The sequence below is a fragment of the Pinus tabuliformis genome, chromosome 9 (genome assembly GCF_031772625.1).
Source record: "Pinus tabuliformis cultivar Carrire ecotype Pingquan chromosome 9, CPIR1, whole genome shotgun sequence".
Taxonomy (NCBI): Eukaryota; Viridiplantae; Streptophyta; class Pinopsida; order Pinales; family Pinaceae; genus Pinus; species Pinus tabuliformis.
Genome location: NC_142307.1, coordinates 762,214,550 through 762,220,190, shown reverse-complemented (window position 1 = coordinate 762,220,190; position 5,641 = coordinate 762,214,550).

Here is a 5,641-nt window from a genome sequence, read left to right as displayed (position 1 = left end):
TTGGTATACAAAGGTTCTCAAAAAAATTAGAAGTCCTCTACAAAAAGGGACTTCCCAACTTATTTGTGATGGATGAAAAACTTAGTACATGGCCTGATTATAGCTAAAAATTGATGGCCATTGCCAAAGATAGTACCAAGTTTATAGGAATACATGGAAACATAAGAGGGAAAGAATTTCTAGAAGCAGTGGAACATGATCTCGACATCTAGCATGAAATTAAGTATATCTTTATTTCCAATCCAACTTTTCCCAAATACACTAAAGTGGATGAAGTCTATACAAAACTACTTAAGTTGTCAATTCCAAGTGAAGAAAGGAGGGAACAATTATGTGAGTTACTTGAGTAAAGGATCAAATTTTCTCCAGCCAATAGGATAGACAACGCAGTAAAAGTCAAAGGCCACCTCAACATAGATTCCACAATTATAGTTCTAGCAACCCAATCAGTTTAAATTTTCCTATATTTTTGTAATTAGAGATATGTTTAGATTAGAAATTCATAAATTACGTCTTGTTCATATTTTACCATATATTTTGTAAATAAACTTATAAATAATTCTCCTTCGTAGGTATTAAGGGTTGGTTTTTGTATAGAAGAAAGTTATTATATATTTTTCAAGCCCTAGTGGATTTATCAATAATACATAAGGCTCTTTCATATGATTCTTGTGTCAGATTGTTGGTGAAGTGCCTCTATCGTCCTATGTGTCTATATTTATTTGTTTACCATACACATTAGTTTCTTAATATGAATTATTTAATAGATATTTGAAGGACACAATTTGTTTAGATGTACACTATGATTCTGGCTATGAATAATTTCAATGTTTTCAACTGAGATTAAGTGAAATAATTCTTAATTTCTCTTTACTTAATTGAAATATTTTCTCTTCTTCTTACTCATTTCACTTAAAATTAAATAATCCAATTAGTTTGGCTACCTCGCCCTGTGAAAACTATTCGTACAACACTGAAATTGATTCATGCTTTAAGGAACATACTCCATTTCCAAATGGTAATCTAGACATCAGCTGACCATAAAATGAAAATCAAACCTTGAAACTTTATAACTAGCATAATATCTCAATATAAACAAATCTAAATCTGATAGAGAAATCCCTCTATGAAGTTTTCAAAGCTAGATTTCAACTTCCAAGGTGGTTTTGTGGTTACCTTTGTAGTTTCTTTAATAACCTTAGAAATTACAGAGAGCTAACATGTCCCACTTTAAGACTAGGTCACCGAAACCAAATTCATTCTTCCTTGTAGACTTCCTATCGAACTACCTCTTGATATGACTCCAGTGAAGAGAAAAATTGTCTTTTTGTCTTTTTTCTTTCTTCCTACATCTTATGAAGGGTGTGTATCCTATACTAAACCAATATGCATGGATTGACCTTAGATTCTTTTGAAAGTTGAAGGGCAAGAAAATATATGTTTAGGGAAAGGATGGATTCTTTCCTATACACTAGGAAGTATGGAGATGTATTTAGAGAAGGTTATCGTGTGACTTGGTCAGCCCATAGGGAATTCACCAAAGTGGAGTGCTAGTTCCTTTGTTCAGAGAAAATGGTTTTCTTAATGATACAAATAAGGTTCTTTCTTTTAGACTCAACATGACCATTCCCCCGCAGATACTAATTAGTTGAATGTTTAGTATAATTCCATCTTCTAATAAAAAACATGTAATATTAGCGATGAAAATCATGTTTCATCTTAAAAAAAAATTGAAGTTGGAAAGTTGAACTTGGAAATGATATTCTTCTTAAGGAAGTTGATAACTTCCTAATCATTCACTTGATTTAGTGGAATTGCTTATACCCTTAGCATGAAGTAGTCTAAAGGAGTGAGAATGTAGCAGTGTTGATTTGATGTGTGCAAAAATATCTCACCAATAACACCTAGTACCCATTGTTGAAATGGTTCTTCCATTGCAATAGGCTGAAATGGGGCGGTTGACTTCTTTTTTCGGATGGTACACTTTTGACAGACTGAATGCTTGTAGACATAAGTGTGAGCATCTTTGAGCAATATGGGCCAATAGAAACTAGCCCGCATACCTTTATGTGTTGTTGTTTCACCCACAAATTTTCCCAGCTGGTCCATCGTGGAGATCAAGAAATACTCTCTTTCAAGCATGCACTTCCAATCACCTTAGAAATTCTCCATTATGGTGCTTTTTGAAAATCAGCCCATGCACCAACTGATAAGATAATTATTTTAGTTTGAGTTCCTTGTTCTGTTGTACGGATATGTGTGAGGGAATTGTTCCATGCTCAAGATATTGTGGCACATCAACATACCAAGAGTATGAGATAATAATAGGGAAATCTCGCTCAACCTTATACATTTTTATTTCCTACACCCATCTAGATGGATCTTCTTCATTTTCATCCATGACTTCTGTTTCTAATATACATAGACCATGGCCCTCGATCATGTGGACTAGTTTTAATTCTAAGGCATACTCTTGCAGACACATCATCCAATTCTCTCTTCTCTCACCAAGTTCTTGTTGGAAAAACAATGATTTTACTCTTTGGTGTGAAAGAAGGATATTGCAATGATTCTTCAAGAGGTAGGGTCAGTAGAGTTTTATCTTCTTGTAGAGTGTATATGCTTGCTTACCAATGGTGGGATAGTTAATTTCAAGTACCTATAAACTGGAATTCGTGAAAGATATTGACCGCTCATTATTTTTATCATCCTTTTGTGTGAACACAACATAAAGAGAAGTGTTAGAAGCGATATTGTAGAGCAGAAAATATTTCTTGAAATATGGGTTGTACAAGGCTAGTGCTTCTACAATAGCCTACCTGATATGGGAAAATGCATCCTTTTCCATTTTTTCCCTCTTGGATAATGCATCCTTCTTTACCATCTCTTGTATAGGCTTTACAATCCAACATAATTAGAGATGAACTTGCGGAGAAAAATAATCTTCCTCGGGAAGGACTGCATAACTTTCTTATTCACTGGGAGGGATGTAACAACCCTAGTGAAAATTCTAGTAATTAAAGTTAAAAACAATAACCATGGATAAATGGGACACTTATTCCAAGTTGAAGGTTGGGCAAGACATCCTAGGGGGTGTTCATTTGTTTTTTTATGGCTATGTAAGTTTAAAAGTGGCTATGGCTTTAGAAAGGAAAAATGGCATTCTTGGCACAATGATTTAGGAAAATAATGGAAATTAGGAGTAGCGAGGTGAAATGTCACAAGTTACATGTGAGGAGGAAAATGAACAAAAATAATGTAAAATGAAGAAAATAGAGGCCTCATTCATAAAAAGGCTTCTGAGGATCAGTTGGTAACCTTTTTTCAGTTCAGTTTCAGAGCAATCTCATTATTCTCTCTCTCGCATACTCTTGGATACACATAGTTTTTCTTGGAGCACTTTGGAATTAGACTAAGAAAGGAGAATAAGGTAAGAGGAAGCAAGGATCAAGCAGGCAAAGGCAATATAAAGAAACTACAATGGGCTTCATTACAAGTATCGACTTGCATGTGTATTTTCCTTGCTAGAATTGGAATGCATGGTTTTGCATGTGGTTCTTTTCTATCATGGTATGGGTTTTGCCAGGAGTAACAATGTTTTTCAACCTAGCCTTGCCATTTCCGGATAGCCACGGTGTGATGGGGTTCTTATGTTTTCATTGAGATGGATTTATGGATGGACTCGAAGCTGAGTGAGGTGGATCTATGAATGATATATCATGTTTTACCTTAAGAAACCAATTTCCTCACTGTGTAGAAATTTTGCTTAAGACATTAATGATTATAATGATTGTCACTTGTTTGTCACTTAATTATATGTGGTGTCCTCAAATGAAGGACCTGGAAAATATGGTTCTTAACCCTCAATACTTAGATGACAAGAAAATATCAGAATGCCATTTGATTATTGAATATAAATGATGAATGAAGAAAGCTTAAATAAGTCATAGACAATATAATGTTTTACACAGGATATATTATCTGTGAGACTTGGAGAAGTTATAGATAATATGTTGTCTTACATAGAAACTACTACCTGTAACTTAGAAGAATTGCAGAGGTGTGAACTTCAAGTATAGGAGCGCTCTTTTAAAGGACTTTAACTTTATGTACACAAGCAAATAAAGACCTACAACTTCAATTACTATACTTAAAGGAAGAAAACATAAGATGACACATAACAGAAAAAACACAAAATCATACCCAACAATGTATGGAAAACTTCTGATTCTTTCATTAATCAAAAATTGTATTAGGAGTTCAGTGGTCTAGTCTCCAGGTTATCCAAAATTAGAACCCCTTCTTTCTAAATTTTCCCCTTTTTATACATTATAAGACAGTTAGTAATCACCAAACTCCTAACTATCTAGAGTAATAATTATGACAGAACATAACATAGAGCATAAAAGACACCTTATTCTAAAGAACATAGAATAACTAGAAGTAACGGAAGTTAGAAACTGATGACAACTGTTAGCTTTTTTGGCTATGTTGTTTGGCTGTTGAGTTTCTATGTAGATGCTTTAATAATGATTAAACTATTTTAATCATAAGAAATTGTATTTGACTCAAGCCCTATGCATGGACCTGGGCTCACATATGTATCAGGCACATTTTGATTGGCCAAGAGACAAGGAAACTCGCCCAATCACCTTTATTTGGAGTTTTGATCATCTCCCTCTAATTTTCATTATTTTTCTTAAATAGTGGAATCGACTAATTTACACAGAACATTATTTTACCATGAAACTAAAAAGGATTAACAATCTGATTCATAAACCTATCGTGTCCTCCTTAGCTATACGTGAACCATTCGATCACTCATTCAATCAACAGTTCAATCCATCGGAACTCACGAGACTTTAAACCTATCTGAATTAAACCTTATCGAGTCCACCTTTTTAATGTTGCATTGACTCCCATATGAACCCGATGGGAAATATAAACAGCCAGATAATAATCTATCGGGTCCAAATTTAATGCTAAAACCCAATTATTTCTTCACTTGATATCCATCGGATCCCATCTCTTTGGATGGACGGCTGAGATTAGCCCAGATTTCAGAAAATTTAAACTATGTTTGATATGCCATCGCATCCGATAAGTTACCCACCCAATTTTTCTAAGATTTGTGGCTTATTAATCGGATGACCAAGATCTTCTCATGGGTTTACATTCAAAACCCATCCCATCAATTAAATAATACACTTATTTCTTTTAAACTTTGTGGGGTTAAAGAATATAAGGGAGCCTCATTGAGGTTGAACCCCCGCATTGATTTCCGGGCACACATTGTGGTCAACCATACTCACGTCACGATCAAATGCAGGGGTTGAACCTTTAATTAACCTTCATGCTTATTGTTTCCCTACAACACACCTCATTGTACTCATCAAGCTATCGCTTGATCGCGCCTCTTGAACGTACATGGTCTTTAGACAATGATTTGATTTTTCATTTCTTTTAATTTTTGTTTCATTTTGTGATAAAATTGAAAATAATACTAAAATAACAATGCAAGCTACAACATCTAGCTCCACCTGTGGATAGTGCTTTTTCCATAGAATCACTAAGAATCATAGATCAGTGCCTTCACCTCAGCCATGGAGTCACATATTGCTTAACCAATTCAAATTCTATG